Source organism: Pelobates fuscus, chromosome 3 (assembly GCF_036172605.1).
Source record: "Pelobates fuscus isolate aPelFus1 chromosome 3, aPelFus1.pri, whole genome shotgun sequence".
Lineage (NCBI taxonomy): Eukaryota > Metazoa > Chordata > Amphibia > Anura > Pelobatidae > Pelobates > Pelobates fuscus.
The window spans coordinates 230,709,336-230,736,201 of NC_086319.1; the positions used below are offsets into that span (position 1 = coordinate 230,709,336).

Here is a 26,866-nt window from a genome sequence, read left to right on the forward strand (position 1 = left end):
CTCAATTAGGTGGTCTGGGTGCCAGGTCCCTTAGGTTTGAACTCTTCTGATGTAAACATAGCAGTTTCAGAGAAACTGCTATATTTATATAGCAGGGTTAATCCAACTTCTAGTGGCTGTCTTCCTGACAGCCGCTAGAGGCACATCTGCGATGCTGGATGTGAAATTCGCATCCAGTGTGCAGAACGCCCATAGAAAAGCATTCAGAAATGCTTTCCTATGGACTGTTCGAATGCGCGCGTGGTACTTGCCGCACATGCGCATTCCGCTCCACTCGGGAGCTTACGTTGGCGGGGAAGGAGAGGTCACCAGCGCCGAGGGAGCCCGGTGCTGGATTAAGGTAAGCTGCTGAAGAGGTTTTAGCCCCTTCAGCGCCAAAGGAGAAGGACCCTGGGGGTGGGGGCACCCTTAGGGCACTATAGTGTTTTCCTGACACTATGGTGATCCTTTAAAATGTAATGTAGTTCTGTTTCCAGCATACTTAATAACTAAATTAATTACCAAATTAAGTGTTTAATGAATAAACCCCTGTCTTTCTTTCCAGGTCCCTTCCTAGCATAACACTAAAAGCACTAATTACAGCTGTTGTGTGGGACAGAAATGCCCACTTTATTATATATATATATTATTTTGCACAGAAGTCATTTTTATATCTGCACTGTATAAGCCTTGTATATAGTGAGCTGACTCCTAAATCATTATTTTATTATTTGAGTTTACGGACTGCTAAATACACAATGCTTGCAGGATTCTTTGCCTTCACGGAGGTTTGCTAAATGTAATCTTGCAGCCATGTCATCCCATTTCGAACATGATGCTTAATAAATATAAGCTACAGTGATCCCATACTGTAGATGACAAACTGCTAAAGGATATCTGGAAACAATGGTGCATTCATTGTGAAAATTGAAGACTTGCTGGGATTCGGCTGAGGTATCATTGCTGTGTCTGGAAGTAAAAGAGCCCTCTTGTTTAATTCACCATATTAAGCTGCCCTACCTTGTATAAAAATTACATTTTAGTTGGAGAACAACCAAATTACTCCTATGTCAGGAAGAAAGGGCTTTGTTTTTCTGTGTAAGGAAAAAAGAATATTAAATATCATTCCCTAGCTAAAAACAGAAAATGCTTCTCTTTGACTATGTATATCAGCTATACTTGGGAGTGTTGTAGTTATATATCCATTTATTGGCAAATCATGGATCCATACATGTTTTAGTGTTTGTTTTGAATTTGAGTTACTAGAGAGAACATACATATCTTGATTAATTTCAGTTGTTGACATATGTCAACAATTCCTACGTCAATAAAAAGCCTGCAGGTATTTGCTATGCAAATGCATCTAGATAGGAAACATATGAGTCTCTGGAATAATGCAGGATAAAATACATGGTTTACACCATCTTTTAATTTTATATATTGTTCTTTTTTTCCTCCCTTTTTAAAAATAATGAATGCATACCGTTCTTTCAATGTCTAGTTCATATTTTTTTCATTTTGCAGTTCTACTTGAGAATTGTGTATTTACTCGTAATTATCTACTTAAACTTTTTGTTTTAAGTTCCTGCTATATAAATAATCACTTTTAAATGCAACAACCTTGGTTTCTCGGTTTGACAATGAGGAGTTTGAACTTTCACCTCTACCAGGAGGGTTGTACAAATGCTAATCATCAGACTTAATTGTATGTTATTTACATAGCCTTCCATTTAACTGCGGTACAGAACTAATGTACAAAAAAAAAAAAAGCAATGCTCCATCACATAATGAAAAAACAGTAAATGCAGTATCACACAGTGATACTAGCTAATCAATCTTGGGAATAGCATCAATAGATTACATTTTACAAACACAGTTTACACTTCAGCTTTTTTATGTGACTTTTGGCACTATTGTCCTTCACTTGATAACAAACCCCTCTGATTTCCAATTAGAGACAATTTGTAGTTGTTTTTTTCTTTCTTGTCTATCTTTTCTTTTGAAGTGGCCTCAGTCATTGAACATTGTTCTCTTCTTGTTGAGCAGTTGTTCGACATAAATAGTTACTAACAACAAATTTGTTCTTGGTGGTCAAGATCATGTATCCGTAGGGTTGTTCTAATATGTTTTAAACTAAAATCTAAAATCTTAATTTCCTCTCACCACTCTTCATTTGTTAAATTGATGTCAGGATATTTTCCAGATAATTATTAGAACATCCACTAATTGAATACAACTGACGTGTTTTGCGAGTGTGACAAAACATTTGCCCATCATTAATGGCAGCATTAGCTCTCACACTATTCACATCTGAGATGTAATTTTTACTGACATATGCCATGGGATGTATGTTCCTCAAGATCAGAAACTGCTCAACAATTTAGGTAACTCTCAACTTGGCCATAATATATTTATATACTAGTAAATAACATGTTTTCACATACTAATTTCACCCAGTTGAAAACTTTTAAAGAGAATGCCGGATGTAGAATAATTAAAATATAATGATGAGAGAAATTATTTTACACTACATTTACAATTATAATTAATTATATAGTGCCAACATAATCTGCAGCGCTACGCTTAATGTATTTAATTTCAACAAACAAGCTTACAATATAAAAACAGAATCAAAAATAGAGCTAAATATATACGCATTAAACACTCAATCAGCAAACATTTTTATTGTACACAGACATGTATGAAAGATGCTAACCATGTGGATTATTGAAAGTAACACTAAGGTATAGGGTAAAAATGTCCAAGCCAGTAACTGGTGGATACAATCTTATTAGAAAAGTGGTTCTTGACCCCTGTGTTGCGATACAAAATTGCATCTGCTACACAGAAACACACACTTCTAAGCACATAGGCAGACACTGCCACATAGACACACACTGTTACACACAGATACACTCAAGAGATACACATAATCACACACAGACCGACATGCAGATCTACTCAATGTCTCTCTGAGTCTGGTGCTGTGATGGTCATCTATCCTTCCTGGGTCCTGCTGACCACCCCATGTCATGAACAGAAACTTTTATTTGCCTTCTGATTGCATTTTTGGGAAGTTGCATTCTGGCCATTGCCAGACAGTTGCATACAAACACCCAAAAGTAGAGTATTCAATCTTTTTTTTATTTTTGGTCAAACTACTATATGCGACAAACATATTTTTGTTTCTATTCTAATACTTTACACTCATGTTTAATAATGCAAGATAAAGGACATGCAACATTAGAGTATTTTTATTCCTTCAATACTTCTGACCAATGTGGTGAATAAATGGTAATTATATATCTATAGCTAAAATTCATTTTTTTTTATATGTGCTAGCTATGTCAAACAGCTTACACATTCATCATTCCCTTTATAAATAATGTTGGATTTTTTAAAACATATTGAAATAATATAAAATGTGTCTGTTGGAGAAGGATAACTGTAATATCGCCCTCCACTTTATTTGTTTATATTTTAGTTCTGTACAGCTTGCAAATGAAGGACTCGTTGATGACAAAGGATTAGTCATAAAAGAACTCCTTTAATTATTTTAATTTCCTAATTTCTTTTTATATTGACCACATAATTTAATGGCAAGTGTTACAACAACTTTGAGGTTTACAAGCTAGACATGAAAGAGATTGGGCCAGTACTATATATAGACTTGGTATTTCTTAAAATAGCTAGGTCTGCAAAATCCATAGAACATGTTTTGTGTAAGATTCATTGTCACCATGAGTTATTTGCAAACTCTGAAATGCCAGGTTCAATGGACAAATGCTCCATTGTCCAACCATTGTGTTCCAACATTTGACTGATAGAAGTGCTAACTGACATTTTCTTTTTTTTTTTTTTGCACAATGAACGATTTCCTTATTTGATCAAATTTCCCGGAAAAGTGCCTAGATATCACCCGTTAGCCTTGAACCCTAAGTTGGCTGTATTTTAATTATACTAGGCATCCCATCTTGACCATTTTTCTCATCTTATAGCTAAGGAGCACATGGGATACTTAACATTAAATCCGCATACGTACTTTAGAGAGAGGTCTTCTAGCTACAGTGACCCTATCATTGCATGCTCCTCATTAGTGTAACTCTCGTAGAGTGAGTATTATTCAAACACTAAAATGTCAAAGTTATTCTCTAACAAACCTTTCTTCTAGCAAAAAATCTTTTAGTCAATAAAATTTGTATAATAAGCTACATATAAACAATTTTATTAGATAATTAATCATGTTTTTTTTAACTTAAATATTCTAGTTTATTAATGGGTGACCCTTTAGGCAGCAATGGCTTAACCTTGGACACAGTCATTGAACTGGTAGACAAGATATGTCATGCTTAAGACCAGTTTCTATCATTTTAAAAACAGAGCTGTTTAATCCATTGCATTTTCATCTGACATATATACTAACAATATTCATGTTGATGTGTAATTTGTAAGTGGTAGTTAATTGACTTAACATTTTTATATAAGCAACTAACCACTAAATATATGTGAGTTGCCTAATTTTAAAAATGAACATACATCACAAAAACACACGTCGTGTTTCATTAAATTCACACAAATCAATGTCATAAATATTTCAGGAACACTTGACCGTTCCTCAGGGCTGAAACATAAGACACAGCAATTTGGTAATTAGGCTGGAGAATCTAATATTTGAGCCTTACAACCTCCTGTCACATTATAAATGAGTAACGACAAAACACAACTTCTTAAATTATCTCCAGTATTCTGCCTATGTATCCTCTATTACAAATTACTTTATTTAGACTTATCCCTTTACATGCCAAAGTGTTAATATGGCCCCTCTTGTACAGCACATGCCGTTAGCTATATTTCTCATTATTCCCATGAGCTTCATGGGAAAATTGGACTACAACTGTTGTAGCTTAAAATTATAACCAATAATGGGTTCATCACTAGGTTAAGAAGGTGATGTCACCTATGTGGACATTTAAATCTAATGTAATATATTCTAGTGCATATTTCGAACATAGGTAACCAACAGTATTGGCTTAGTTTAGCAATGTTTTGTAATGTCCTCTTAAAATATTTACTTCTGCAAAATAAGAGTTATTACTGTTTCACCATAAGAATGAGTTTGTCACTAGTTTATTTTATTGAAATAGCATTCCATTGTAAAGTTCTTTCCATGGATGCCAAAACTTTTTTACTGATACCTACATACCAAGAAATCGATATGGAATTTTTCCACTACTATACTATTTATCAAAACACCAATACAAACTAAGATTGAAAGATTCCCCAAGTTGCCCAAAATGTTGGGGGAAGAGGAATTAGATCTATATCACTTTTTTTCGTCCTGTCCTAGGTTAAGCCCATTCTTGATAGACACTCAAACCTATTTATACTTTGTCATCCCTAATCCCCAGCGATGGCAACATTGGGAATCTTCCCTTCTTCTTTCAAATCCCACACTAAATTTATCCATATGCCCTTGTCTACTGCTAGGAAATCAATTTTACACAATTAGATTTTTCCAGAGGCCTCAACAGTAAGTCTAATGCAGGTCAAATTATTTTACAATTTCAGAGTGGACTGGATTGAGTCCATGTCAAATAAAGATGACAAGGCCAACATTTACTTCTAGACCTGGCAAAGTTCTAATAATAAACTTCAAACAACATTCAATAATATTTCTTTCTTTTCTTTCTTTGAGATTGGGACCCATATAGCAAAAGCTACTCTGACTGAAAACAGTGTTTTCTTAAAACACTGTTTTTGGTTGAAATAACTCTTTAAATCGTGTATCTGAGAAGCTTATACCTGTGTTATATCCATCCATCTGTAGCAAAAGGCAAAAATTAAAGTGAAAGAGACTGTGATGTATTTTGTTCTAGCAAACATCATGGATGACACTGATAAAACTAAAATTGAGTGATTCAATAGAAAACCATCTACCATATTTACCATGCCTGACTTAAACCTGATGGGCAGTGTGAGTCAGTTGCATATAAGTGATTTAGCAGATGACTGACAATTTGAAAATTCCCGTCATACTGACCACTACTTCAAACTTTAAATAATTCAGTACTCAGACAGTGCCATATTGGACCCTTAAAAGAAAAAAAATATTAAATGTGTTTGTAGTAGTTGCCTGCAATTGAAAGTGAATTCAAGGTAAATTTCACCCATAATTGTTAATTCTAAAAAAGTCCCTTATTTATTCAGATTGGCTATTTTGGCCTTCCATTTTAAATTTGCTTTGAATTCCCAGCAATTCCAACTTCAGCAAGTAACCCTGTTGTGTTTTTTTCCGAGAGGTAATCCAACCATCATACATAGATCTTTATATAACAACAATCTACAATCTTTTCTGACTGATGTCTTCTAGTAAAACAGCTATGACAAAGTAAGAGTTGTTGTAAATAAATGCCAATAAGGCCTTAGTTTCTGACTGTTGTATTTATCATTTAATATAAGGTTTAGAGAGCAAAATATCATGTTTTCCAGACCCTGGAACAAAAATCTATGAAAAGGTTGCATTCTACTTAAACTGAATATAAGTTAATGAGTTTAGTATTGAAAGCGTATAAATAAAAAAATTAAAAAACAACAAAAAAACACATTGTTTAGCTACAACAATAATCATTGCGTTTCATTTGAATAAAAATCCCATTTACTAAGCCCTTATTAGGGGAATCCATGGGATGGCTCAGAAGACAGCCCATGGTTTTAAATCCCATTATCCTTAGGGTGAATGATCAAATAAGACCTATGCGGGTTCTGACCTGATAACATTACCATCTAAAAGGATGACCAGTGACCTATGTGACATAATCTGTGGGGTTTAGTGTGATTTCCAGTCGACAGGTATTCTCATCACAAAAAATAGTTTAATGGCAATGTTTTTCAAAGGAGAAGCAAACACAGTGTACAACCATTTAAAGCAGAAGGCATTGTTTTACGTTTGAAACCAGGAATTGTACTTAAACCATATATTTTTTTTTTTTTGTCAATCTTTCTTTTATTGAGGCAGGAGTTAAATGGGGTACAGAATAAAGAAGAGGGGATGCACAGTATTTGTACAGAGTGGGATTGCTTTAACACAGTAGTACATCTCCTTCGAATGACAGCCTCATTTTATATTTTATATTAAGCAAACTTTTCAATAGGTTAATAGCACGCATGAAGTAACATTTATCAAGGTAGTTTTAACGATTGTATCATCTAGAGTTAAATGAATTAAACAAATGTAAAACAAATGTAAAACAAATGAAAAACCATCTACGTTTGTCGTTGCTAGACTAGGTATGAGAAGTAATTAAATCTAAATATGTAGGTACATTCCAGCTTAACAGTGTTGTCAGCTGCATATTTAAAGTAATAAGATCGATATTTCGACAGCTTTTGTTCTCGTTTGGTTTAGATGAGTTAACAGGACGTACAGATCAGGTAAGAGTATGCAGAAGAGTGACAAAGAAGGACACCCTGAGATGTACATTTCAAATATAAACAAGGCTATGCAGTGCATGGTATACTATATGTGTGTCCAGAGTGTGACCGGAGATCAGTGCACGTGTTATATTGTAAAATAATGCATAATACGGCAGATTTTTAAACCCCTGGCAACGGTTATAAACAAAAAGGTAAACGTTACGTAAAGCGCAAGTGTGTTTAGGAGAGTCCAGGTATGGCTTAAGCATTACAGCCCCACTGTGTGTAAGGCCAATTCAGCTGCATCTCTCCTGCAGGTCGATCATCCGATCCCTATACGCAGCTGGGTGTAGGAGCAGTTGAAGAGGCTTATCTGGTCAGCCATGCAGCCCTTCGTAGGCCTGGCGCCTCCTCGGCCCTGGATCAGTGTGAGGACTGGTACCTTCAGGCCACGAGCCTGGGGTCCACTTGGGTCCAGGGTCTTTCCCGGCGAGCGGGTGCGGCGGGCCTTGCGTGTATCTGGCGCGGGCCGTCGTGTGGGTTCTGTAGTCCTCCGTTTGTGTGGCTGGTACCTGCGGGTTGGTCCCCCCGTTGCCCTCTGTCCAGGCAGGCGCTTCAGTTTGGTTACTGTGGATTGGCGTTTTTTTGCGCCCATCAGAGGTTTCCCGGTCCTCCCAGGGCTGCTGGTTTGCCTTTTAGGTGGGTCAGGGAGTGGTATGACTGTAGCTGGTCGTATATGGGCCATTAGCTGGGCCCAAACCTTATCAAAAATGATGTCCAGAGAGTCTCTCGCTTTAGGAGTGGGGTAATGTGATGCATGCTGCTGCTGCATGTCATGAGTGCAGTCGTCGCTTTTGGCCGCCATTTTCAAGGCCTTCCCCTCTGGTCCGTCTGCTTGAACCGTCGTTTGCAATAGCAGGTCAGTGACCGGGTTGGGTCTGTGTGGCGGGGACCGGGATGTCCCCCACCGGTCCAAAGGGGGGGGGGGATGTTCCGTGCGTGCTTGTGGCTCGGAGTGTTGAGCGGGAAGCGGCCGCCTTCCCAATCCCCTTCTCTCACTTGCCTCGTTCCGCCGATTCGGGTCCCGGGCACTCCGGGAGATGAGACCGGTATCTGCGGGCGCCTACTGGGTTCCTCCATCTATTGAGCCCCCGTTCGTGGAATTTCCCGGTATGTGCGCCCTGATTTTCAGCGTTTAATTTCCCGTTCAGCGGGAGCTCGAGCTGAGCACGTCTTGCTCGCTCGCTAGCCAGGCTCCGCCCCCCCTAAACCATATTTATAGCCTGCTTATTTGACTACATTTTCAATTTGTCTGTATTCAAATCTTTAAACTTAGAGAATAGTAAAGTAATGAGAAAATAGTTACCGCCATATATTTTATTTGTTTTGTTACTCAGTTATATAACATTAGTTAAAAATCCAATATATATATATATATATATATAAAGATATATGGATATATATTGTATGTGCAATTAGCTGCCATCCTGTTCTATAAAAGATGTTAAGATATTAACCCCTTAAGGACACATGACGTGTGTGACACGTCATGCTTCCCTTTTATTCCAGAAGTTTGGTCCTTAAGGGGTTAAAGAAAAACTATAAGCACCAAAACAACTTTAGTTTTATTATTATTATTATTATTTGTAGAGAGCCAACAAATTCCATAGTGTTGTACAATAGGTGGACTAACAGACATGTATTTGTAACAAGAGAAGCTGGATGGAGATTACATTTTAGAGGGAATGGGGTACAGTGACACAAAAGGTAAAGGTAGGATGCATTTCATGTATGGGAAAAAGTAGGTTGCTAGAATAGTTTGCAGTAAAGGGTTAGTTTATTGGATGACGCAGTTGCAGGAGAGGAATTAGGGTTCAGGGAGGGAAAGCTATTAACAGTTTAATTGATATGCTTTCCTAAAGAAGTGAGTTTTTAATGATCTTTTAGAACTTAGACTGGCTGAGTGTCTAATGAAGCTGGAAAGGGGGTTCCATTGGAATGGTGCAGCCCTAGAGAAATCTTGAATGGTGCAGCCCCAGAGAAGTCTTGAAGGCGAGCATCAGAGGTGTGAGTACCAACAGAGGATAGACGTAGATCTTCGGTAGAGCGTAGGGACCTGGAAGGGACATACTTGTGTATTAGTGAGGATAGGTTGGTAGGAGCAGCATTATGTAGAGATTTATAAGCAAACATCAGAATTTTAAATTGAGCCCTATATCTCACGGGAAGCCAGTGTGTAAGGGCTGATGGAAATGAGCAGCCACCCAGTTGGAAATAGCAGAGAGACAGTCAGATACACAAGTCAATGACAAGAGATCACGAGAGGACAGATATATTTGCGTGTCATACAAATGATATTGGAAGCCAAAAGAGATGATTAGTTTACCAAAGGAGGCAGTATAGATCGAGAACAGTAGTGACCAAGGACTAAACCTTGGGGAACACCAATAGAGAGGGAGAAGAGCAAAAAGAAACACTGAAACAGTGCTAGGAGAGATAGGAAGTGAACCAGGAAAGAGTAGAGTCTCGTAGACTGAGGTTACGGAAGATGAAAAGAAGTTGTTGATGATCAACTGTGTTGAAAGCAGCAGAAAGGTCAAGGAGAATTAGAAGTGAGTAGTGACCACTGGATTTAACAGCAATTAAATCATTGGAAACTTTAATTGAGTAGTTAGGTGTATAGATCATGCCCCTGCAGTCAAACTGACTGCAAGGGCTTGATCTATAATTACACTAAAACTGCTTCATTAAGCTAAAGTTGTTTGGGTGCTTAGAGAATCGCTTTAAGCTCTTCAGAGCCTAAGAAAATTACACCTGTTTTAAAGTCCAATAAACACTGTGTTGCAGTACGCACTTTAAAAAGAGAGATTAGAAGACAAATTAAGTAATTATACTATGTGCCCAAACAACCTAGACCAGCTTCTGAAAGAACACATACCTGTTGACAAATTGATGAGGTAAGACTGGAATGCTCAGATGAATAAAATGGGCTGGATCATTTTAAGATCTTAGGCTGTCAACTCAATATTCTTTTAAATAATAACAGTGTATGATATAGTTTAAAAATCACATTATATATATGACATATACATACACCGTATATATGTATGAGGATATATATATATATATATATATATAAATACACACACACACACACACTGTTAAAGAGTGCAGTTGTAATATAGCACAGCCTATGCTGATTTAACTGTATATCTGTGTTAATGGGGGTCAAAATAACACTGGCTTACATCAAACTGTAAAAAAAGCTTATCTCTACCACATGTCCCACCCAAACCCATTCATCAAACTTTGAGCTCCTTTACATTATCCATCATTTCAAAGGTTTTTTTTTTCTCTCTCTCTAGTTTTTGTTTTTTTTTGTTTTCGCATTAAGGTTTAAGTAAGCAGTTGCTTTAAAGGAGTTCTGCTAATTCCATGCAGGGATTTAGGAAACTAATCCTACTTTTTTTCTTAAACCAAGGGCACTCCACATTCCCGTGTTGTGCAAACTGACATTATGTCTTTAAGCGTACAAAAGAGATGTGACTTACAATGTTCACGCTTTTCAGCTGCAGATCACATTGGAAGTAGCTGAACACTAGGGCAAATTAGAAAGAAGTAATGGATCGTATGTACTTGAGTTATTAAACTAGGAGAGATTTTTGCCTTTAGCTATTGTTCATTCATTCTTCCTAAAAGAGTGCAATCTATTGCAGACATTGCTGATTTCTTAATGGGACATTATAGGCACCCAGACCACTTCATGTCGATGAAGTAGTCTGGGTGCAGTGTCCCTGTGCCCTTAACCCTGCAATCTAAAGCATTGCAGTTTCAGAGAAGCTACAATGTTTCTATTGCAGGGTTAAGACTGCCTCTATTGACTGTCTAGAACTCTGTGAAACAACACTGGATGTCCTCAAGCTTTGCGTGTGGACACCCAGCGTGTTGAAAACCCCCTTAGGAAAGCACTGATTCAATGTTTTCCAATGTGCACACATGTGCATTAGGCTTCCCCTCGATTCCAATGTCGGAGATGGCTAAGACAGAGCCAACACAGAGGGACTCAGGTAAGTGTTTTAAATGGTTTTAATCCATTCCATTGCCACCAGGGAGGGTGGGCAGAGGGACACTGTAATGTTAGTGGGGTGAAGGGACACAACAGTGGTAGGGAAAGGGGACAGAGAGACACTATAGCATTAGGGAGGAGGGACAGAGGAACACTATACATTTAGGGAGAGGGGCAGAGGAACACTATAGTATTAGGGAGTGGGAGGGCAGAGGGATACCACAGTGTTGATGGGGGAAGGGGCAGAGGGACACTATAGTATTAGGAACACAGCTTTAAAGGTTATTTTTGGCCAGAGGGGGATAAACATAATTTGTCTATGTAAGGGTCCCAGTATCAATAAAATGTAAAGTCACATACAGTGGCGTACACACACTCCATGGGGCCCCGGTGCAAAACTGATCCGCGGGCCCCCCCCTAGCGTGAACCTCTCCCCCCTGACTGCTGGCTCCCCCCCCCCGACACATACATACAGACACAAACACATACACACACCCCCGACAAACACATACATACATACATACATACACACACACACGCAGACACATACATACAGAGACACACACACACACATACATACACAGACATACAGATACACACATACAGAAACAGACACACACACACACACACACAGACACAGACACAAGCATACATACACAGACATACATACAGATACACACAAACACACACAGAGACACAGACACACATACAGAGAGACACAGACATACATGTGGATACACACACACACACACACATACATACATACAGATACACACACATACAGACATACAGAGACAGACATACATACACACAGACAGACATACACACACATAGAGACACAGACATACACACATACAGAGACACAGACATACATACACATATACAGAGACACAGATATACATACACACATACATACATACAGAGACACAAATACACAAAATGCTTCCTACCATGTGTGGGTCCAGTGGTGGCTCAGCCTGATGGGAGTCAGAGTTCCCACTCTGACTCCCTCCTCCTTTCTGTTTCCTCCCGCGCGGGCTCTCAGTATGCTGGGAGGAGTGACGTGCGGTCACTTCCTCCCAGCGTGTGATGATCTCATCACAGGGGGCCCGGTTGAGCACTTAAAGTGCTCAGCGCAGACCGGGCCCCCTTACAATCCATGTCCATCGGGTGGCCCTGACAGCATGGGCCACCCGATGGACCCCTTGACATGCGGCCCCGGCGGTTTGCCGCACGGGCCGGGGCCGCAAAGCGTGGCAGCTGCTACCCGGTTGCGGGGGGGCCGCAGGGCGGCCGGGCCCCCTGGAGTGCCGGGCCCGGTCGCAGCTGCGACCCCTGCGACCGCGGTACGTACGCCACTGGTCACATACAGTTAGTGGGTGGTGTGGATGGGTTTTCTTCAGTAGCCTTTACCTACAATAAAACACGAACAAAAAAAAAAACTGTCAATCCTACATTTCCAAGCATTTAAATGGGAGCCTCCCCTGTCTAGTTATTAACATTTATTAAAACAAACAATATCAGGAAAATATATATATATATCACCAATAGAAAAAAATTAAATAAAAACATTATGCAAAATGAAAATAAAATAATTTGGGCTTAAGAAACCACATAGCTTGGCTGTTATACTGGAGTGATGGTAAACGTCCCAGTGTTAACAGGAAATGGCTGGATGGGATTTATGGATTAGTTTTGTTTGTAGAAATTTTTCTGCACTTTTTCATTTATTATGTTTATTTATTTCTAAATCCGATCCTTTGTTGAGAGCCCATCATAATCCAACCTATCTGATTTTCCTCAGAACAAAGTTAGTTGCAAAATCAAAACTTTGTGGATAAACCAAATTGTTTTTGACATGCATGCTTGGAATTGGTAGCATTGCATGCCTGTTAATGGTAAGAAAGCTTTTAAAAAAAACATAGTTGGTGTTTCTCTAGGGTTTATGGTGATTGCAAAAACAACTGCTTAGACCACTTCACTTAAAGCAGCAAGTTGGCTAGAATGTTTTTCTAATGTATTTTACATGACTTTAAAAAGTATGACAGTGTTTATTTTGTCTTTATTCCGGACAAAGCATACTCTTAGAAAAGTGAGAAATTGCATTAAGCAGGTACATTGTACATTGTGCACATTTTACTGTTTTCTCCAAAAATATAGTGGGATGTGTTTCATTTATAGCTGAATACACGGAGGACACCAGGTTAAATAGCATACAACTGTTAGGTGCCTTTTCTCTCCATTTGTGTTACATCCTCAATCATGTCACACTCACTTAATGCCTTTTGTCTTTACTAGAAGTAATAAATCCGCTTGGCTCTCTAATCTAGATTCATTCTTCCACACTACAACAGGAAATATCCAGAACTAAAAGTAGTATTATATTAATACTTTTTAATACTATAGAAAATTAAAAGCATAGAAATATTATCTTTAAGAAAAGCTAATATTTGTTTTAAATTGTTCTGCAGTTTGTAATTACAATATCTTATTGTTGATAAATCATTTTAAAATCCAACAAACACACATAAATATTATTTTCTTATGATTACTGAAAATATGTAAATGGTTACTCCGGGCACCATGGCCATTTGAGTGATTTGAAGTGGGCTTGATGCCAGGAGTCTGTATGTACATCATTTTGCATTTTAACCCCTCTGCTGCTGGAGGTGTAACTCCACCTCTAGCAGTGTCATTGGGGCATCATAACCCAGCTTGGAACAAGGGTTCTTTCACAATTATGCCATTAAAAAAAAAAAAAAAAAAAAGCTCTTCTAAATTGCGAAATGCGTCTGGCAGTTAATATATTGATTTAAAACTGTATTACTTTAACTTAAAGTCTTTGTATTGCTTGATCTGCCACAGCTGGTTTGCCATTGCTTGTAAATGGAGAGAAACTCAGGCTGTATAAGCTGAGTTTTGACGATCTTGGAAATGGAAAGTAGGACCCACAGCTAAGAAGCGTTTTTTTACTACATACAATTGTTACTTTGAAACAAAATGTAAGAGTTGAACTTGTTGTTACTAATAAATGTTACTTTGTTTTACTGAATAACACTCTATGCACCCCCTTACCTTTTGACTTACTGGGATGCTGGAGATTGGAGATGTTTTTTATAAGTCTTTTTTTATTTCTTGCATTTTAGTATAACATGATGGATTTCATCTCTGAACACCAGAACATACAGAGAAAATGGACAACAGTGTTTTAGGTTGGTAGAAAAGATCTCTGGAAGGATTACTATAGGACTAAATTGGCATTCGGCATCATCATGTTGTGCGTGTTGACACCAAATATGAAAGATACCTCAACATAATTAACCTATGGGAAGCTGCTGATGTGGCTGTTTACTTGACAGCAACTGGAGTCATGATTAGGGTAAAAAATAAGCAGTGCTGTATCTCAGATATGGCATGGCTTTAAATATTTACCGGGTATTTGCTCCAAATCTGAACTGGTGCCCCCGTGTTTAATCTGAGGTCTGGAGGAGCTGGTCTGAGGTCTGTATGGAAGGAGGCAGGCATGCTCAAGTATAGCATGCCTGAAACTTCAGTTAGCTCAGAGGAGCTAACGGAAGGACGCTGCAGGGGGGTATTCTATAGGTAATTTTGAAAAGGGACGACGATTTCTCATAGAAATCAGCATTTCTATAAAGTGGGTTTAAACTAGGATTCTTCTCAAAGGAGTGGTCCTTTAATAAACTATTAGATACACATGGAAACTTTATAAATGTATGCAGTTTGAAAACCCATCATATACAATCCTTCTTTTCAGTATTTATTTATTGATAAACCACTAGTATACTCTGAATCTTTGTGCAATGAATAACATATTCCTGGTATTACTAACTTCAACATAAAACATATGCATATCATAGCAAGGGTGCTATAAAATGCTTCCTTGAGAAGAAGGATGTGATTAAAATAACCAAGATTTATGTTTATCGTGAATCACTATAGTAATTACATGCTTGTGTCATGGTTTAACCCCTTAAGGACCAAACTTCTGGAATAAAAGGGAACCATGACATGTCACACATGTCATGTGTCCTTAAGGGGTTAAAAGGCGAAAAAGAAAACCAACTTCATAAATTCACAATTAAGTTATTCTATCTCTGATCTTATCGATGCTATTTTTAACGAAAACACTGTAAAACTGATTGGATTTGAGCATGATGCATTCGTATATTTGAACAAATGTTCCATTTACAAGTTTAATTTTTGCGACTTCAAACTACAATGTTTTTAATGCATAAAAAAAAGGTTTTTTTTGTTTTAAATTCCTGATATGTGTATCTGGGATATGTTTTGTTCCACATACATATGTCGAAACTCATCTGATATTTAAATTACAATGTTAAAGAAAGGCCTTCTTCATCAGTCTTGGTCAGTTATAAGTAATGTCAACTAAGTATATTTTGCTGATTATTTCATTTAACGGCAAACATACTGGAATAGTTAGATGTTACTTGACACACAACAGATCTTACCTTGTTCAGAGTGTCTAGGGAGGACTACTCTTCTGACAGGTCGAAGTTCATGCACATAGATTCCTTTAGGAGTTTAAATACTATGTGGAACATCAACATTGTAAAATTTTCTGGCACATTGATTAAATCACATGTTACTAATGCATATCATTGAAAGTCCACTAACCATTAAAAATACTTATTCAAAAGATGGTTATAATTTAATATCTAATTAGTAAACCTTGCATTCTATGCATTTACAGAATGAGACATTTAAAATATCTAAAGGGATACTCCACTGTCCAAATATAAATCACTATGCAGTAAATATAACCAATATGAAAACCTGAATGCATTTAAATATACATTTTTATTGGAAGTCCTCCCCATCTAACCCCACCCAGACTTTCTGTGGCTGTCCAATCACAGACTTCCCAATGCAGTTCAATGAGAAGTCTCTGTAAGGCACATGCGCTTTGCAATTGCTGCCTCTTGACTGCAGCTCCACTGATTTAACCAAACCAGGAAGTACCAGGCTCTGTTGTCTGCTTGGAAGCAGGGCGATGTAACCTGTTTAATTTATAAAAGTGTCAATTTCTATTAAAAATCTGAATTTATTGCACAATGAAAAAAGTAGGACACCCTCTTCACACATAATGGTTTTCAGCAAGCTAAACTTAATTAGGGGTATGAAGCAGACCTTTAATTATATTTAGTAATATCACTAATTAAAAAAAATAATTAGTGGCTCTTTAGTTTTTTTTTATTTTAATGCCTAATGATCAACTTTTATGCTAAAACTAGATCACTAAACTAAAAATGCATACAAATTGTTTTCATGAGTTCTTTTAGCTACTAAGTATTCCAGGTTTGACTCAATCAATTTGTCCAAACTTTTTTTTCCCTTAGAGTCATCTGATCTTTGTCCATGTTTCAGTTTGTCTTTCCAAATATTGTCCATGCAAAATATTCAGAGAAAATATTTGGATTAACCAAAAAAGCTTACTTACCAAAAAAAGGTACTTATTAGTGTGCTGCAATGCAAAGGTTACACATGATCAATTGTCAATTCTAAGTTGTTAAAATTAGTTAATTATATATTTGGATTAAAAAAATGTTAAGTGAGAGAGCTTTTTTTTATTATCACTGACACAATAAAACAAATGGGAAAATTGGGAATAGCAGCATCTTTAGTAATTGTAAGGTGGAAAAAATGGTAGCACTGTGGTGGTAGCTGTAGTAGTTTTGGCGGTGGTGGTGGTGGTGGTGGTGAGTAGTAGGAAGAATAATGACATAGTAGGAGCTACTTGCAGTCCAGATAGCAGATGATGTTACACACGTGTTCACTAAACGTGGCAATTCAAAAGCAGACAGAGATGGCCTTAACCAAGGTGGAGAGGATTCAGATGAGAAGAGTGAACAGTAGTTGAAGAAAGTGTTAGTGGAGTGCTGCCTCTCCTCTCCAGATTATCCTCTTGTAATTGCTGTCGATCATTGAGCACCTCCTTGACCAGAGATAAAGAATCTTTGGGTAAGAGTGATATCATAATCACCAGGTTCATCATCTCCATGACCAAACATTGGGAACACTACTTTGGTACTCTGCTGTTTCTTTTTATTAAAGGCTGTCTCTCATGGTACCAACAAACTGGATGACTCCCCGATGACTCCCTTAGTTGTCCCTAGAAGTGCTAATGGCACTCTCATACTACTTGTGGGCCTATCTGACTGTGCTGCAGCTACAGATTCTTCTGGTACTTTAGACCTTGAGTCACCAATTAGAACAGCATAAGGACAAGAAAAAACATTTGCCTCATAAGTGGAAAATCGGTCATAACTGACATGCTAGATCCACTATGCGGAGACTGAATACTGTTTTGAGTGGTAGTAATTCTGGTGGTAGGTGGCAGTAATCATGACCCAGGAGGATCCAACAGTACTCAAAGCCAAGGAACTGCCTGCATGGCTGAGGAAACTGTATTTAGACTCTTAGAGGTCACGGCACTACTGCTGATCTTGGATTGGGCAACACAACCCCTAGCTTCCCTCAATTTATTCATGAAATTAAGATGTTACACTGATGATGCTGGGTTTGTTTTTATTAAAAAAAAAAAATAACTTGGGATATGAATATGTACTGCACAAACTAACACAACTTTATTCAGCTAATTCAGATGTGATGAAAAATGGGTGATGGGTGACTGTTTGGAGAATTTACTGTTATTGCGATTTTAAAAAAAATACTGTACTTGCGCATAGTTCACTGTGCAATTTTTGCACACTTGAACAGCACGTACACTAAACACACACAGAATAAAATACCTGTTACAAGACCTGTCACACTGTGTGCAGCATGCACTTGTATATTAAACAAAGTTTGTCCAGGTGTCAAACGCTAGGCACAGCAGTGACCTAACCAATGGTCACATACCAGGATCAATGACCAAAGCTATCTAACTCCAATGCATAATTTGTGTAATTGGCACTGGCAGTACCAAGGCAGGCACAGCAGTAACCTAAACTTAACCAGTCTAACACTAGGATCAATGACACAGGTTTCTACTCTCACACAGGCACAGCAAAGATAATACCAGGCAATTCATATGTGTTGGTCTGTCTATTTCAGTAGCTGAAATCAACATGTTTAGCACAATCCCACTTGGACATATAGTTGCTTCTTTCTGCCTCTCAATTGGACAGGAGATACAGTCTGCATGATTGGACAGATCTCTTGTCTATCATATGAAACAAACCTTTTTTACTTTTTGTATAATTATTAAGAGCAGGATATTTGTATGAAATGTATAGTATTTGAAAGACATTTAAAAAACATCATAAGAACAGCAGAGTGCACAGCATCCAGTAAATTTAAAATGTGTTAATTTAAAACTCAAAATACTGTCCATGCCTATATAAAATATTTAATTATATAGTCTTATACTACAGGGCCGTTGAATGCTTCAATCTGATTGGTTGACGAACGTTCTAAGGTGTGCGTTATTTTCAGGGAGACGCACGGCTCAAGTAGTTCCAGACAGGTCTTGACCGCATTACAGTTGCGTAAGAAATTAGTCCTACATACAAGAGCATTTTAATGACATAAACTTGACAAACGTCTTGAAATACATCCTCTGAACAATGTTTCGAAGTGTGGTAACTATAGTATAAGCGGAATAATTGACTCCAGGCTGTTGAATTATTAGAAAAAAATAATGCAATCTCAATCAGTCTCCACAGACCGCAGTGCAATTCCACTGTTTAGAGTAATAGTGTTATAGGTAAGTAGGCTTTTTATTTTTTTCCCAAAGACATTTTATTCTTTTTCTTATGTCAAGTCCTGTGATGTCATGTTCTGTAGTGTCATATGTACGGAATAATTGAATCCAAGCCGTTGAATTATTAGAAAAATAATGCACACCCGAGGTGGTAATGCGGTCACGACACGAAGCTGAGTGGCCGTTGCACCTCGGATGTGCATTATTTTTTTCTAATAATTCAACAGCCTGGAGTCAATTATTCTGCATATACTACAGTTACCACACCTCAAAACATTGTTCAGATAATGTATTTCAAGATGTTTGTCAAGTTTTTGTCATTAAAATTCTCTTGTATGTAGGACTAATTTCTTACGCAACTGTAATGCGGTCAAGACCTGTCTGGAACTACTTTAGCCGTGCGTCTTCTTGAAAATAATGCACACCTTAGAACATTCGTCAACCAATCAGATTGAAGCATTAAGCGGCCCTGTAGTATAAGACTATATAATTAAATATTTTATATAGGCATGGACAGTATTTTTTCCAAGAAGCGTGGCAACTAACTTAGCAATCATTTTATTGCAGTTTGGAGAATGTATTATTGAAACATTATCAAAATGTGACTTTTCCCACTACAATTGAATCTTGCAATATAGTGCCTCATTTAGTGCCCCACTTGTGTTCAATAATATTTATGCAAATGCTGTTATTTGGCATAAGCTCTCACCACTGTATGTGGTGCTGAGTTTAAAACCATACAATTATTACATAAAATCAAAGTCAGACTTTATTTTGTGCCTTATATCTTCTGTACTAACACAATTACAGTGCCCGACTGCCAAAGCCTCCATTTTCCTAGGTTAAAAGTCATACTAACCTCACAGACAACAGTGTGGCTGCAAACTGGCACAGCTTTTTTAAATACACAATAAAAATGCCAGCCTGAATCACATGAATGCCATCCGGCATGGTATATCATAGTAGACGTGATAAAACAAGTACAAAAACAAATGTACCGCAAACGCTTTTGACTCAAACAAGAAATATTGCAATAAAGCCTAAAATATTGTTGTGCAAGCAGTTTCAGAAAACAGTAGTAAAATCCCTTATTAACAAGATTGTCATTCTTGTCTGTAGCATTTCAGTGTACTTCGCAACTTTAATTTTTTTACTGCTATCTAAAGTTTGAGAATCTATAACAACAACCTCCCCTAGCCTCTCCCTCCATAGAAATATAGGCTAATGAAGGAAAGGAAATATTTCGACTAACTTTCGGCCAAACTGACACCAAAAGAAGAAAGTATAAGTTGCAACAAAATGTTTATACCAAGAAAGCATTAGACTTGTAGATTAATTTCAGGTCAAATTGCAATTAGCTCAATTCAAGCTAAGCAAGTGATTGGCTGAAATACCGATTTCCAAGCTGCCAAATGCCATAATCTCATATGCTCATCTTTTGTTTTTTTGGTGAGGGCAAATAATCAATTTAGTTTGTCATGATGAGAAAGATGTCTGACCAATCATGTGAGCTGGATCTCCTATTCAATAAAGAAATAGAAAAAAAAAAGATGATTGATGGCTAGGTGTCAGGCAGTAAATGTTGCTTTAATTTACAGATCAAGTGACAACTGACCAAGATTGGGGAAGAAGAAGAAGCAATAAAACAGTCTATACTTCCAAGCAGGATTCATCCAGGCACTTTAACTGCTGCTTTTGAGGTAGGGAGACCAGCATTGAAACTATGTTGTTTACCATGGCTTTGCCTGTGTAGGAGTGGGAGATATCCTGGATCATTTATTCTAGTGTGAGACAAGGTTTAGCTTGCTTCCGTATCTAACAAGCTAGCTAATGCCAGGGACACTTGACACAACTTTGAGTGGGAGATAGGAGATTGCAATTTTGGACTGCAAACTTTCTTACCATCTGTCATGGTACCATTGTTCCATGCTGCAATCTATATGTAAATGCTGGTACGGCATGGCACAGAAGGGGTAGAGGAGTGGACAACGTGGGAAGGAGAGAGGTGTAAAGAAAAAGAACAGGATGGTAGAATAAGGCAAAGTAAAATATAAAGATAAAGATAAAGAGGAAGACATGAGTGGGAGTGAGTTAGGGTGACATTCACAAAATAGAAATTAGCGATTTTGTATCAAGTTGGTGATACAAATAACATGTTAAAGGTGAATCTGCTTTATATGTTAGAATTAGAATAGATTTCTAATTAGTGGGGTAATAGCTGCTTGATCCAAGGAGACATCTGACTGCTATTTTGGGGTCAAGAAGGATTTTTTTCCTAGTTTGTGGCAAAATTGGAAGCGCTACAGACTAGGTTTTTTGCCTTCTTTTGGATCAACAGCAAAAACATATGTGAGGAAGGCTGAACTTGATGGACGCAAGTCTCTTTTCAGCTATGTAACTATGTAACTATGTAATTGTTAGGGGTACCTGCTATTCATTTAAGTTGTTGCAATTGTGTGTGTTATTTGCTTTTGTGAATCAAAACCAAGATAAGTAAAAAAAAAATATGACTTACTTTACTAATATGCAACATTTAGTGAAATGGAGGTAGAATTAGTGGTGGTCTAGCAAAAGGAAACACTGAGATCTTTTCCTCTCTGCTCTGTATTATGGACAAGCACTAGTCTCAATTCTGATGAACCAGACTTTGCAAAACTCGGCTAAATCTACATGGATATAATATATACAATAAGCAGCAAGCCATTTTGACAATTTGATATTTGAGAGAATAGACAGAATACACAGGGAGACATTTTTAAACCTATTTTATACAGCACTGACATAGTACTCAAACCTATTGCTGTAAGGAAAGTGTGCTCTTTATTTTGTGTTTTATTAGTGAAGTAATACTTCACTATTACATTTTTCCTTTCTTTCATAGGACATCATTTCATATATACAAATTGTTCATGGTTGTATACCATACTTGGCTTAATTTCATATCAACAGTACAATATACATTTATTAAAAATATTTACAATATTGGACTATTTTGGAGCACTACATAGTTATTTTAATCTATCTTAACTATGTTCCGATATTGTGCAATATGGTATTTCTCTGCAGGCCCATTAAAAGGGGTTCTGTAAACTGGTTGGGAAGATCATAAAATATTCTCAGACCACCAAGAAAAATAATGCACACAAAATAAAATAGGATCGTGGTATGGAGTTAAAAATAAATATAATATTCTTGCACCCAGAAAAATAATCATGACCGCAGCATTCATTATGGACTGTATGAGGTAGTCTCTGGGGACACCAATTAGGAAAGAGTTACAGTAAAGAAAAAAGGAATATTAGTGTGTTCCCCAGCGGCAGTGTGAGGTTCAGGGAACGGAGACAACCAGTCTCGTTCCCCAGCGGCAGTGTAAAGTCCAGGGAATGGAGACAACCGGTCTCATTCCCCAGCGGCAGTGCGAGGTTCAGGAAACGGAGACAACCGGTCTCGTTCCCTAGCGGCAGTATGAGTTCGGGGGAGTGGAGACAGTCGGTCTCTCTCCCCAGAAGACAGCCATGTTCCCAGCGAGGCACAGGAAGTGGAGCCGTGATGGATGCTCCAAATGACAGCCATTATCCTCAACCAACCGGGAAAATGGTGGAAACACAGGTGATGGAATAGCCAGGGGGCACACTTGTTTGAGTGGGGGCTCAGAGGACCCTGTGTACCAGAGCCTGGACTGGATGGCCTCCCTGGCTAAAGACGCTTTATGTCTAAGTCATCCTGTACCTAGGAAGGTGCAGGGTGCAAAGCCGGCAAGACCCCAGGACTGTAGGGGCTGGCCGAGGACAGTTGCTGTTGCAGGCATGGCACTCACAGACTGTGTCCACTCCAGAACTCCAGACAGCAGTGAGCTGATCCATGTGGATCATGCTGCAGCGGTTGGAGGTAGACAAGGGGAAGATGTGTGACAGAGCGCTGTCACTGAGTGCCATATCCCCATGTGCCCGCTGTCTATTTCTATGGTGGGGGAGGGTATGTGATGGATAGCGTGATTTGTTTGGCGCGGGCCACAAGCTTGCGGCGCCATTTTTGGGACTGTTTTACATGTACCTGTATATGCAGCTGTGGGTCAACAAAGGGGGGCGTCGGGAAGGCAGCAGCTCTATATAGAATAGTTAAGTGAAATGTATTGCTTGTCTGTGCCTCTCCCCATCCCCCTTCCTTTTCCTATCACAGCAGGGCGTTGACACAGGGACACTGCCAGCTCAGTTTTAACCCCATCAGCTTCTTGGGATGGAGCCCCTGTTGTTTTGTGTTGGAGACCCCATGTAGGGGTCTGTGCATGTAAAACCTTGTGTGACGAAATAAACAGAGTTCAGTCAGTGTTGTACCTCCAGAGCTGTTACTAGGGGGAAATGGGTCTCTTTATATTCTAAGTGGTTCCTGTACGGCTGAAGGAAGATAGCAGAGGTAACCAGTCGGGTTACCTGGGGTCCGCTACAATTAGTATTATGAGGAGGGAAGATCAAAAGCTAATTTTTAGACAGACTGAGTTTAAGAAAGTGGAAAGTTCATCTACTCAGATATGGAAGAGAGGTACTGGTGACATGTTCTAGGACAGTGGAAGATTGGAGGAGAGATATATCTGGGTGTCATAGAGATATAGGTGGTAGTGGAATCCAAAGATATAGGTGGTGGTGGAATCCCCAAAAATTAACTAGTTTGCCAAAAAAGGCAGTATAGAGAGAAAACAGAAGAGAACCAAGGACAGAGACTTGAGGAACTTCAACTAAGACAGGTTGATGGGGAGAAGGTGTTACCATGCAAAGCTGTATTCCTAACACTACAGTGTCCCTCTGTACCCCCTCCCCCCATCTCTCGACCACCCACAGCAGTTAAAAAAAAAAAAAAAAACTTTTGTCACTTACTTTATTCCAGCACCGAGGTCCCTCAGTGCTGCCTTGGTCTTTGCCTTCATCACGTCAGCACCCAGGAGGTAATCAATGCTTTCCTATGGGGGGTTTGAAGATGCTGGATGTCCTCATGCACATGCACAGAGTCAATTTCCGTGAATTAGCAGTTAGTGTCTCTAGTGGCTGTCGGTAGGCAGTCACTTGAGGCAGTCAGCAACAGCAACATTTTACATTGCAGGGCTAAGGGGAACGGGGACAGTGCACCCAGACCAGTTCAATGAGTTGAAGTGGTTTGGGTGCTTATATTAACCCTTTATGGATAAACTGGTGGCTAGAGCTTTTGGATGCTTAGAATTTTAGAGATGTAGGGTTAGAGTAAGTATCAAACAGGAAATGTAACATTTGGGTACAAAATAGTCAAGTTATAAAAAATAAATTACAATCCATCCATTATGGTAATAATATATCTGGTTATTTGCAGGCTCCCCTGATATTATAAAACAAAATATTATTCAAATTGGGGTAATGTTGGCAAAGGAAAAGTGAATTGCAAACATTAGGCCAATATAGTCAAACTGTTAAAAGTCTCCAGCCTCTAAAATTTGGAATATATTTCATTTTGGCCTAAAATCTGGTCCTTTTTTCCTTTTTTTCCTAAGGGGAGTAAATATTATGAGGTGGTGTTAAGATGTATCGTTCCCTGGGGAGACCACAATCCTTGCACCAGCCCTGCCTGCACAAATGGCAAACTACTACAAAGTAACAAAGACAAAAGGGAAGCAAAAGCCTACATTTGAGCTCATAGCTTGTCAAAGTGTGTATCCTGCAGATACATGTAGCTATACATGGGAAGAGGCTGGATGAGCATCAACACAAAAGACCCAGAAATGTATACAGACAAATATTCCTGACATTGAAGCTTTTGGATGAGTTTAAACAAGTTAATATTTAGCTTAGGCCCCCACAGCAGAATTCTTCTAGCTATGATCCTTTTTATATTTTCTCAATGTTGACTGATTTACTGTAACTGAGCCAATTTGTTGAATAAGAAATGCTCCATTGTAAAATGCATTATGGTTGGATAAGTAATTGGCAAAGTAAATACATTTACTTTGCTCTGTGTAGTGATATTTAATGTTAAATGAAAATATGAACACTTCTATGTTATTTATCATTTAAAACACATGGGATGAGTTCTGGTTGACTCAATATTGTGATATGACCAAAAACCTAAATAAGGAAAGTCTTCTGTTCATGTGCCCTTCATTGCTTCCCTTTGGGGAAGCACTGGATTTGATGAGATCATGAGTAATAATAATCTCAGCCAGGGTAGCAGCTGTGGCCACAGTAAACAAGTGGAATAAATATATAGAAAACTATAGTTTTTTTATTTTATTTTGGGGACAGAGGTTGGGTGTAAATCCAAATAGTATAACACTTTAAGCATTATTTGATAAATATGTAAAGCAAGGTAATACAGCATTTTCAAAGCAAAGGGTTGTGGTTCAATACAATTACTAGGGATACATAAAACAAAAACCTGCAACACTGAAATAAAAGTGATAAATAAAAAAATACTTATCTCCATATTATAGTCAGCTTCCGACAGATCACTTCCTATATGGTGGTCTTTTATAGATAAAACAATACACAAACATGTGGAATATTAAATGCTCCAAAGGTGCCTCTCCAAAAGGTGATGGGGGCTTTAGTCTCCTTGAGGTCATTGCTCTCAACCAGGTACCAGACTCAAATCCTGATTTAAAGTTTGCAAAAAAGGAAAAGGTTTCCATTTTTTTTTATTATGGCATAAACAATAAAAAGTTTATAATAATTAAAATGCAGAGGTCTGGTACCTGGCTGAGAGCAAAGCCGCCATCACCTTTAGGGTGTTATTGCGTGATTATACCAGTTTCAAACAATATCATATTATGTTTTGTTTGTTAATTTATTTTTAGGAGTATATCAGCTGTCTCCCAAAGTATTTTCATTTGTATATTGTTTTTTTCAATGCAATTACTGTAAGGATTATGTAAGTGATGTAACTATTCTTCTTAAATATGGGCATTTTGCCTAGTGACATTGTTTCACAGATATTCTGATAGTATTCTCATGGCATATTCGAAAGTTCTAAAAAAGAAATAATTTTAATGCATCTCTTTTTTGTCATACCTACAGAGACTGAAAAAATCATATACTGTATTTCTGCTTCTCTATGAATATTTCAAAACGTCTAAAAAATTATTGCAAATATTGAATCCTATTCTCTAAATATTTTAGTTTCCTTAGTATTTCTCTAAAGAAAAATGTTTATTGTCTACTCCTTGTTATAATACTTATCACATAAATCTCACAGGAACAAATCTTCAACTCGTGGCAATGTTGTGAGATAAATATAATTCAGTGAATGGTTAGTGTAGGACCCACCTGAGAGGTTTGCCTTGACGTGGCAGGCGGGTGTTCACTTCAATGGCCATTGGAGTAACTAAATAACCTCTATTTTTAAACATACATAGGGATTTGGGAGAGAGCACAAGTAACTATTTTTCTTTGGTTTTTACTGTATGTATTGGGGCTGATGTGTACTACGGTCGTTGCTGCCGCTTAAGAGTAGTGGGAGTTTGAACGCAGGACTTGTTTTTTGTGCATTTGGTATAACTTTATTGTATTCTATCCATTAAAAACAATCATGTCTGTAATCTTTTAATAAAAAATTGTATTTTTTTGTGTGTCACAGTAAAGTTATGCCAAAAATAATATTTACTATCTGGCATAACCATGCAGATTAATAAACAGAGTATAGGACTC

The 26,866-nt window shown here is 37.9% G+C and overlaps 1 pseudogene; it reads left to right on the forward strand.

The window, feature by feature from the left end:
- Positions 1-11,425: 11,425 nt before the first annotated feature.
- LOC134601725 (ubiquitin-like protein 5) overlaps positions 11,426-26,866 on the forward strand; it is a 52,912-nt pseudogene continuing 37,471 nt past the window's right edge.